We start from the raw sequence: 11,875 nt of genomic DNA, 5'->3' as shown, positions 1-11,875 counted from the left end.
AAACTCAATGATCTTTAACAGGATTATGTAAAAACAGCCTTGGTTAACATAATGATGTTTTCAACAGTTTTAGCTATTTCCTGGAATTTAACACATACTGGCAGAATTTGTTTCATTATGGTTATAAGCAGCAATCTAATCTTATTTTTAATTTTCACTGGATTGAAGTAACTGTGTTATGCATGTGTTGTGTGTGTTTGTGTGTGTGTGTTTACATGTGGAATTGGTAATAATTAAGAAGATAGGAAAATAGCTAGATCCTTATATGAAAACAAAGAAAAGATTAATGCATACTATCTAAGTATGTTCTCATTTTCTTTAACTTGTCCATATATCACCTAAACCATCTTTTCAAGTGCACATGTTCATTAATGATTAAGTGATGGGAAAGACTTCAGGATTACTCATACTTAATGCTTTCTTAAAAAAAATGTTTCCTCCTTGGATGTACCCACCAGTCCTTACTCTTTTGTACTGCCTGTAGTCTAGGCTCTTGCTTTTGGCTGTTCTCTACAATCAGACGGTGGAATGGAGTTCAGTTTCATTTCCTGCTTACTGGTTTTCTCCAGGGAAAACTATCTAATTACTTTACATTAAAAGTTTTATTGCACTGCATCATGAAAAGCACAGAAAAACCAAAAACATATTTAAATAAAAAGATTACATATTCTCTCTATCTCTATCTCTATCTATCTACCTACCTACCTATCTCCTAAGCAGGTAAAGCAATCTTGCAAAAATGAGATTGCCAATTTCCCCACTTAATATTTAGCTATATGATATGAGTAAAGATATAGAAATGTTCAATTGGCTGTTAACTTGACACACTTTCACGGATCACAGAACGGTGAAGATTGAACAAAATCTTCTATAGACAAATTCTAATTCATGCCAGACATAATCAGTGAGGCAAAACTTACTTTCTGAAACATATCCTATATCATATTATGCATTGATAGGATCATATGTGTTATGTTGTAGTTATGTGCAATTTGTATTCTAATATTGGTATTATCTAAAAGGTTTATCTTCTTATACTTATGTAATCCTCTGAGCCATTTATCTCCTAATTTTTGTTTTCAGAAGTTTCTGTTCATGTTTCAGCAAAAAAGTAACTGTCTTTCCTGAATTACCAGCCACAATCATTTTTTCAGATGAAAGTGAAAATGAAGTCAGCCATAAATATCTTCCTGCCTAAATACGAATAATAGATCTTCAACCATTGTTAGAAATGACATGTGTTTATAATTCAGTTCCTTCAATGACATATAAGTGTCTTTAGAGTAATTGTTTATTTTACACTACCTGTTATTATTTGTTCATGTCTTTGGTGTTTCTTATAACCATTAGTACTTTTAGTACTTTGTGATAGCCACATTTTTTTTTACGATAAATGAAATTGCAATGACCAACCAGCTTAATATTAAATTTTGCTTACTTCTCACAGTTCTCAATTATTTTCACCTCAATAAACTAATCTCTTCTTATATGCTCCCAATTCTAAAAGGATCCCAAATAATCTCCATATCTCTGTGTTTTCAACATCGAAGATGCGTAATAGTGAGGTATTAAAAAAGAATAAAGGAATTGATAAATTATCATTGTACTGATGAAGTTCTGCAATGAAACTATCTCTGACTTGTAAAGAACTATGTTATTCCTAGAATATAAAGTAGGTGATAGATAAAAATGATAAAGGAAGGTGTTGTGGTAACTAGAGTAACTTCATGCTTTAGTGAAGCTCCTAGGACGGTTTACTGTATTGCCGTTTATTTATTTTTTAACACAGTAGAACGCGCTATAGAAACTGTGTGTGGCAGAAATGATGAGGTTAACAAGTAAGCTTTCCCGGCTGTCTATTACACTTGTTTCTTCATGCATTTTAAAAACAGGCATACGTACTAGCTATATGAGTTTTTCAAAGAAGCAAATATGTATGCAGAAGATGATTTGGGGGACATTCATTAAAATGTGGCATGGAAGAAATTCACTGTACTATGGAGAAGACTCTCGTTGCCAGGGAGCACTTGTTTGACTTCTTTTTGTGGACTTTGCATTGGATAGCATTCAAGGAAGAAATTTTATTAGTGAGAAGCAGAGGGAGGTGGAGAGGAAAAGATGAAGGGTGTGGAGGGAAGAGAAAATGCTAAGGAAAAAAAACCCCAGGGTTTCTAGTCTCAACGTGCTTCCTTTAAAGGCGGTACGAGTCTTGCTGAAGATTTTTGTTTGGTTTTATTTTGGGTTAGGCCAAGGAATTCACAATAGAATGAATAATAATTGTAAGAACTTTTCTTACATTTAATCCTTCTTCTGGAAAGTATCAAAATATTCACTGAATGTGTGTTTTCACTAATTGAGGTACATAGTAAACAAAATCAACAAATGGATCTGTCATTCTATAATTTTATTTCTGTTCAGAGTGAGTACAGATGTGTTAAAATATGTAGGTAAAATGGATAACATGGTAGACAGTGAAATATGTTGTAGAAATAAGAATAAATAAAGGGGGTTAAGGAATGCTAGTAAAGGGGATCTATAGAGTGAGAAAAGATCAGTGTATGGGGGGGTGCTACTGATAGAACAGAATTAGGTTAACAAGGAGAGACTGTCTTAATAGATGGTTATAACAATGCAAATAGAACAATGAATTCTGTTGAAATTATTTTGGAAAGGGGGAAGGAATTGCAGTGCAAGTGATAAAGGGAGTGAGGTTGAGGTTGAGTGTGGAAATACAACAATGAAATGTATAACTGATATTAGGTAATAAGAGAGAGAAGTCTGGGGAGATGAAACACCCTTCAAAGAAGATGACATTTGAGTTCAGGCCTGAAAAAATAAGGATGGAGCCATGTGGATAATTACAGGGAGAATGTTTCCAGTGAAAGAGAAACAGCAAGTTTCAAGTCCAAAGTTGGAAATAAACCTGGCTGGGTTAGAATAGTTTACTAGGCAGAGGCAAGCAAAGAGGGAAAGCAGTAAGACACAAGATGACCAGAAAGGAAAAAAGATATCCACGCTAACGTACTCTGTTGTTACAGATGTTAAAGAAAATCTTATTATATTTAGAGCAATGGAGTCCTGCGACATCCTGTAGTTTCTTCGCCAACTCCATTTCTCTCTTATTTTCTTTTTCTTTCTTTCTTTCTTTCTTTCTTTCTTTCTTTCTTTCTTTCTTTCTTTCTTTCTTTCTTTCTTTCTTTCTTTCTTTCTTTTTTTTTGCCAGTCCATGGGCTTAAACTCATGGCAGTGCTCTACCACTTGAGCCACAGTGCCACTTCTGGCTTTTTCTGGATAGTTTATTTGGAGACATAAATCTGCCCATGCTGGCTTCAAACTGTGATCCTCAGGTCTCAGCCTCCTGAGCAGCTAGGATTTTAGCTTCACTTTTTTGACGATTACTTGATAATGTCGTTCTTGTTTTCAGTTCATAAATAAACCATTGAGGTCAGTGCAGACAGCCAGTGAAGGCCTTGAAGATAGGGAAACAATGTTCTAATTTAGTTTTTGTGAAGATCAAATGAGATGACTATGCCAATAATAGGTTGTGTGTAAAGTGGAAGCAAAGATCAGTAAAGAAGTGACAGAAATAAGCTAGGGAAGAGATAATGAAGGTTGGACTACGGTGATAACAGTAAAGAGAGTAAGAGTGGATTGAATCAGAAATGTATATTTTGAAGGATAAGGTTATTAACGATTGAAAGGAAAGAACTATAAGAAAATTTTAATATGATGGGAAAAAATAGGAAGTGGTTTTAGATTAAGTTCTTGGGCTGTAGAGATTCCAGTTCCTGACAGAATGCAACTCTTCGCTCTGTAGCTCAAGATCAGTTCTTAGGGAAATGTTGCATGAATTCAACCCCCTTTTATTTTTATCTTTTCATTTTACTTTATTTTGGGTTTTTTTTGTACTGGATATTTCCTTTTATTCGTCCAGAGTGTTTTACACAGCCACGGAGTCATTATTATAACTAAAATTTGATTTTGATATGTGATTTTCTAAGCTGCTATCTGTGCTGTTAGTTTAATAGGCTGTTTTTCCCTAGCTTAGCATGCAACACTGTGCAGGCAACACTGCACAGGTAGTAAATAAGAGGCCTCTTCCCACCTTTACCTTGAGATGGAAATCCTTTGGGACAGTTCCAACCATATAAGGCAGCAAGATCCACTAACGTGACCTTCAAGTCTGGGCAGTGCAGATCTGCCACTTGGCAGCAGCCATAAATCCTAGCCTGCCACGATAAAGCCCCTAGTCCCCAAGTCCACACCAAGTTTCCTGCCTCGTGGCTTCATAGACTACATAGGTCACCTTGGAAAAAGACAGCACTTCTCATTTGGTGAGAAAGGGTCTTGTCGGTCCCTTTGCTGGCAGTAAACCTTTCTTTGTTCATTGTGGTTGGATGTCTGTGTGGTTTTCTGGTAGGCCTCACATATGCTGTATTCATATTTTGACCAACTGTGAAAGCTGATGCCAATCTGTCCTAGAAATGACGTATTTTCTTCACATCTTTGTTAACAAATGTTAGCAACCAGAAACTTGTGGCTTAAATGTTATCCTCTTCGACCTTGATAAGATGTCCAAGCAGGGTCCTGTTTCCAGGAATGCTTACAATTCACAAGTCATTTACGGGTAGAAATAATTTAGCGTTTACTAGCTCAAGTTAATATTTCTTTTCTGTTTTTCTTATTCACCCTTCATCTTCTACCAGTCAGTATTCTCACATAGCTTAATGTGCATATAGAAATCTAACATTTCAACATGGATCGTGTTCCCAGTTTATAGGACAAAGAATACAGGTTATTTTTTCCATTTCTAAGCAAAAGTGCCTTTGTTTTCAGAAACAATCTAATCTTTTTAAGTGTGTAAAACTAATGGTTTTAGGTGTGTAAACCGATGCACTAGTTGAAACAACTTGTGAATTTCAAGATTAAAAATCAGTATTGTCACAACTGATACTACTATATTTTGATAACAGTTCCTCATAGTAAAGTAACTAAACTAAATGGAAAGAACTTGGAACTAATCAAAACAATGACTTATTTTATGTACTTTACTGAGGCAAAATTTTAGACTACTATTTAAGGAATTGAGCCATATTCATTGAGGATTTTACACTCGTATTACCCCCAAATCTAATTAATGTCTTAACAGCTATATGTAATTCTTATGCTTTTTATAATGAGGAACTGTTATATTACTATACAAACAAGGAGTCTAGTTAAAGGAATAATTTATAGAAATGTTAAAAGAAAAACAAAACACATTAGCTCATGAGAAAACTGAAAAAAAATGCATGCTTTAAACATTCAGAAAGAATTCAGGAATTTATAGGAGCATTAATTTGCATTCTCTCACTTTATGATAAAATAGCTACTGTAATACTATTAACCTAATAAACATTTTGTTGTTAAAATACTTTTCCTGTTAAATATATGACTCAATAGAGTGCAGCATAAAGTAATCACTCACTAACACATAGGTCCAACAAGAAAACTGGAATGCAAAAGATACAAATATACTACTTTAGGGCCCTTATACTTTTATTGATACACTAATCACAGGACAGCAACAATGGAGTTCTTGTAAGTTCTCTAGACTGTCTGTAGTATGAAATAGAAATAGAATCTTATAAATAGTAAGAGTCAAGTCAAAAAGTTTTTATCACAGCTTTTCTTTTTTACCAAGTGGAGAAAGCCAGTGAGATTGCAAAGTATGAGGAACAGCAAAGCATGTTTCCCATAGTACAAAACACATGAAAGGAATAGATCTAGAGATCAAAGTACACAGCACCACTTTTATGAAGTTGTGAGTATTTCATGTGATAAGGACAGTAGTTAAAGGTTAGAGTAATGGTAAAGGAATCAGACTGGGTTGGGAATCAAGGGTTGAGATTTTAAGGGATGATGTAGAATACTTTAAATAGCCTCAGTGATTTTCTGAAAACCATCAGGTGTTTGTACACTTGTTATATGAAGGGCAAATATGATATATGTTACGTGTTATAGGAAGGGCAAAGTTGGAAAGGGATTAGTGCTAACATTTACATTTCAGGAAGATTCCTGGAAGAAGTATAGAAAATGGGATTCATGAATGACTATCATAAAAAGAGATCACGTAAAGTTGTCTAGCACTTGTATTAAAAGAGAGACTTCCTTGAAGAAGTAAGCAAGTACAACTAAATATGTTTAACAAAAATGATAAGTTTAAGATGACATTTCTTGAGTGTAGTATTATTTGGAAAAGACAAATATGACCTACTAATTAGTTCAAATACATTTTTCATGAGAAAGACAGAAACAAGTAATTCTCCAACAACTTCTATGATTTCCAACATATTAAAATTACAATAGTCATTGATCTTGCCTATAAATACACAATTTGAGATGGATTCAGTAAAAATGATTCATGTGAGTCTACTATATTAACTTGATATAGCAACTGGAATATCTGAAATCTCTAAGTTACAGAAGAATTGAATCTAGTGGGAATAATTCTTTTTTTTTATTCTACTCTCTCCATCTTATGGGCTGTATTAACTGGTAAAGTTATAGCACCCAGCATTTATTTTTGTTTTTCTACCTTAGTTTTGTTTGGCTTTCAACGGTTAGATATCAGGGTAGTCTAATTTTACTACAAAAAAACTCAATGATGAGAACCAATATTTAAAGAAATCCAGCAGAACTATGAAGTTTCTTCTGACCTGGAATCTGAAGTCTAAGAATGCCATTTTCATACTATGTTCTTCAAAAACTTATCTGTCTTTTAAGACCCAAGGGAGGGAGGTTTCATTTTAGTAGCTATTTATATTTTTAAACTCTTTTCTCTAAAAGAAAAGAATTTAATATTGCTAACCTTGAAAGATAATACAATTGATATATCAGTCACAAAACAACAATAAGTCACTCATTCATTGTAAGCTGTAGGCTAGTAACTGATTGACACTGAAATTACAGAAATTGCCAGATTAACTACACAGACTACTTCCTTTCCCTTTACTTTGAGAAAAAGTGCCTTGCTATGAGCTATATGAAAGTTGCCACTTGCTTTGAAAGAAATGTGAGCATTCTGTTAGTCACTTCAACGCGACTATCAGAAAAATAGCTATCCAGGCTGGGACTTTGACCTAGTGGTAGAGTGTTTGCCTAACATACACTAAGACCCAGGTTTGATTCCTTGGTACCACATACACAGAAAAAGTAGGAAGTGGTTCTGTGCCTCAAGTGGTAGAGCTCTAGCTTTGAGAAAGCTCAAAGATGGTGTTCAGGCCCTGAGTTCAAGCCCCAGGATTGGCAAAAAAATAGCAATCCAAGGCATTGGGTGAATAATATCAATCTTGACTCCAGGAGAACTGTGATTGCCTGAAATCAGAGTTATTTTTTTATTTAATGGAATGCAGCTCTCAGGATTATGTGGTTTGAAGAGCATAACAGAAGCAGCTCCATGAAGCACATGTTTTCAGGAGTCCTGGGCCAAGGCATTGTAGCAGTATACAGGATGGATATTTTGCCTTGCATTTATGCCAGAGCTGGGTTCTTCCTGCTTCCATAAGGGAGGGATTTGTCCAAAAATAAGCGACGGTCAGTCATAGAGTTTTCTGGTGGAGGATTTTTGTTTTTGTTTTTTATGCTAAAGGATCAAATTTAATGTTTTATTCCTTTCTTTGCTTCAATGATATCCACACAAGTGGAAGACCATGTATTCAGAGAAAAACGAAGCATTTCCTTTGTTTGGTAATTGGAGTGTAATCTGAATGAAGCTTACTGACACATTCTGCTTATGAACATGGTTTGCTTCCTAGAATCTTCCTTCAGTATGCCTGATTTCTCAGATAAGCAGCTTCTAAAACGTTGTGTATCTTTAGCATGTGTAGCCATATGTTTGCTTCTATGCCAAGACCAGGATGTGAGGCTAGAAGGATGAGTAGAGTGACTTTCTGAATTTTAGCTTTCCAGACCAGGATTGGAATCTAGATTTGTCAAATCTGGCTCATTTTTGGTATCTTTCACAGTATCTGTAGGAATCATGCACTGTGTTTACTTGAAAAGATGTTGGTATCAACAAATTGCTATGAGTACAGGGTTACAAGAATTATGGGAGGATTCTGTTTCAAATGCTTGTGTTGTATCATAGAAGCAGATGGTTCCCGTCCCCAAATTGTAAATTGTAAACTAAAGATGACGGAACTTTTTCTCTTGCATCTGACTGTTGCACACTTTGGGCGATCCATTTGGAATGTGTGGTCCTATAACAGAATGTCCCATAATTAAGAAGTCATATTAATATGATCATGCTGTAAAAAATTCCTTTCAAGTAAAGTCTTAGTATATATTCTGACAATTCCAGAGCCCAGGTCAAAGGGGTTTAATTTATGTGAGTTGTAATATTGCCTTGGTGAATTGCAGAACAAGAGAGAACTTATGGTATTTTGTCAGTTATTATCAAATGCCAAAAGGGAAAGTGATAATCACTTCTAATAAAAGAATAGGCCATGCAATTTATATCTATGCAAATTCAATTAATTTCTAATCCTAAAATGTATATAATTAGATTAGCATATTCACAGTTTTGCAATTAAGATTGATATTTAAAGGACCTGCCTCCAATTTCTCATTTTTTTAAAATCACAAAACCCTAAAGATTTTATTTTTGTTGTTGTTGTAAAATTACAGCATCAAGGTAAATACTTTACCGATAACCTTTATATACATGAATAGCAGGATCTTAGTACAGACTCTTTAGAGATACAGAAATATTCACAGCTGATTTAAATAGTATTCAGCCTTGACATTCACAAGTTGTGTTTCACAATGCTCATTTATAATTGCAACCGATTTCCTTTTATTTTATTTTATTATTTTATTTATTTATTTTTTATTGTAATTAATAAAAGGGTTACATGATATTTGCCAGATAGAAGGTGCATTAATTCACATATATTGATACCCTTTCACATGTCTTGGTCCCCATTACCCTCCCCTCCACCCCCCTCCCCTGTCTTGGTTTTCCGCCTTCCCTATCCAATTTCAAATAACCAAATACAAATAAATCCAATATATCAGATAACAAAGTGAGATACTGTAACAATATGAGATAACCAAGGGACAGCAAAGGAGATGAGAGATAACATAGTACATTAAGGACAACAATCATTCATTGTATGGCTTTTGTTTCAATATCCTGGAGGTCTTTTCAATTAGCTTCATACTATATGGCCTTATGTATCAAGGTTTTGCTCTATTGCAGATATTTGCTAGTAGAGCCCATGGTTTCTACTGATTATGACAAATGAGGGGAACCATTGAGTCTGGTGGAGGATTTTACATGGGATAAATGTTGTCATACTGTTTGGAAACTGAAATGTGACACACTTTACTTGTTCTACACTTTGATTACAGGATATAATGCAGATGTACCAAACAATTAATAATCTTAAATCATGACTTTGACCTATTATTTGACCGTATTGAGAATTTAGACCCTTGGCTTTGAGCCTTCTGAATTTATCCACAAAGTACATGGTTTCTAAGTACTTTTGAAGAGAAATAGCTTGCTTTACACTGACTTGAGATGATTTTTCAAAAAACTCTAATTTTCTTCCAAAGAAATACTAATGTGTATGCTGCTGCTGCTGCTGCTGCTGCTGCTTCTTCTTCTTCTTCTTCTTCTTCTTCTTCTTCTTCTTCTTCTTCTTCTTCTTCTTCTTCTTCTTCTTCTCCTCCTCCTCCTCCTCCTCTTCCTCCTCCTCCTCCTCCTCCTCCTCCTCCTCCTCCTCCTCCTCCTTCTTCTTCTTCTTCTTCTTCTTCTTCTTCTTCTTCTCCTTTTGCCAGTCCTGGGCTTGAGCTGAGGGTCTGAGCACTGTCCTTGGACTTTCTCAAGGCTAGAGCTCTACCACTTGAGCCTCAGCACCACTCTGGCTTTTTTCTATGTATGTGGTACTGAGAAATCGAACCCGGGCCTTCATACATGCTAGGCAAGTACTCTACCACTAGGCAAAACTCCTGGTGTTTCTTTTCTAATATTTTCAGTAAAGTGGAATTTTGCATTGTCTGTTTTCAGTAACATTGTTGGGTTTAAAATTAATAATAATTTTTTAAAATGCTAAAGTCATTTTATTAAAACTTGTCAAAATTGTCTACATAATAATTATAGAAAATAGTATAAATGATATTGATGGCTTAAATATTTTCTTCAAACATTTTGCTGTATTATATGAGCACATTAGTAATTTTAGCTCTTATGTTAAAATATTCATATTGGTTACAAAGTTTAGCTGCTCTGAGGTCATATCTAAGCAGTTCACTAAATTAACATTTTATAAATGATTGTTTATTTTTCATCTGGTTCTTAAAGATTAAGCAAGAAAATGGATTATGCCTACACTTAATGTCAACATAAAGTATCAACAGGAATAATTTACCTGAAAAGAAGAGCAAGTGCTCATAAGTGATAGTAAATAGTTTATGAGGAAAGGAGTTCAAGAAGGAAAAAAAAGGAAAAAAATCAAGAAAGAAATATTGCTTAAAGCTTACCTCTTCTTAGTTAATGTGTAGATGCTAATGTATGATGCATTTACTTAGTCCAGTAGAACTTGAAAAAATGGTCTTTCAGCCTCTTCAACATGTGGTGCTGGGAGACCAGGTTAAGCACCTGCAGAAAACTAAAGCTGGATCCTTCTTTGTCACCCTGCATCAGGATTAACTCCAAATAAATCAAAGACCTGGAGGTAAAAGCAGATACACTGAAAACTTTACAAGAAGGAACAGGAGATACACTAGGTCTCCTTTGCATAGGTCAAAACTTTCTTAAAAAGGACTCAGAAATACAACAAATCAGAGAAAGTCTGGATACGTCTGGACTGCAATAAACTGCAGAGCTTCTGTATGGTGAAGGACATAGCTAGCCAACTAACTTGAAAGCCTACAGAGTGGAGAAGATCTTCACTAATCGTGCAACAGACAAAGGCCTCATATCTAAAATATATCAACAGCTCAAAAAATTGAATCACTCCAAAACTAATCTCCAAAGTAACAACCATCCCATTAAAAGATGGGCCAAAGACTTAAAGAGAGTTTTCTCTGAAGAAGAAATAAGAATGGCCTATAGACACATAAAGAAATGCTTGACATCTCTAGCCATCAAAGAAATGCATATCAAAACAACTCTAAGATTCCACCTCACTCCAGTTAGAATGGCCAGGATCAAGAAATCCAATAACAACAGATGCTGGAGGGGATGTGGCCAGGAGGGATCACTCCTACACTGTTGGTGAGAGTGCAAACTCGTTCAACCAGTATGGAAAGCAGTATGGCAGTTCCTCAAAAGACTAAACATAGAGCTCCCCTATACCCAGCAATTCCACTACTTGGCATTTACCCAATTGTTCAGTGGCAAGGACATAGTAAGTCCACTAGCACAATGATGTTCATTGCAGCACTATTTACCATAGCAAAGATATGGAATCAACCCAGATGTCCCTCAGTTGATGAGTGGATCAACAAGATGTGGTATTTGTACACAATGGAATTCTATGCTGCTGTCAGAAAGAATGACATCACCCCATTTGTTAGGAAATGGAAAGACTTAGAAAAAATCATATTAAGTGAAGTAAGATAAACTCAAAGGAACATAGGCTCAATGGTTTCCCTCATTTGTTATAATCAGTAGAAAGCTTGGGCTCTCCTAGCAGAGATTTACAATAGAACTAAACCTAGATACATAAGGCCATATTGTATGATGCTAAATGAAAGGACCTCTAGGATATAGAAACAAAAGCCATACAATGAGTGATTGTTGTCCTTAATGTACTTTGTTATGTCTCATCTTTTTTGCTGTCCCTTGGCTATCTCATATTGTTACAGTATTTTACCTTGTTATCTG

Source organism: Megascapheus bottae, chromosome 1 (assembly GCF_031878675.1).
Source record: "Megascapheus bottae isolate mThoBot1 chromosome 1, mThoBot2.hap1, whole genome shotgun sequence".
Classification (NCBI taxonomy): domain Eukaryota; kingdom Metazoa; phylum Chordata; class Mammalia; order Rodentia; family Geomyidae; genus Megascapheus; species Megascapheus bottae.
The sequence above is the reverse complement of the archived record's forward strand: the minus strand, read 5'-3'. Positions refer to the sequence as shown.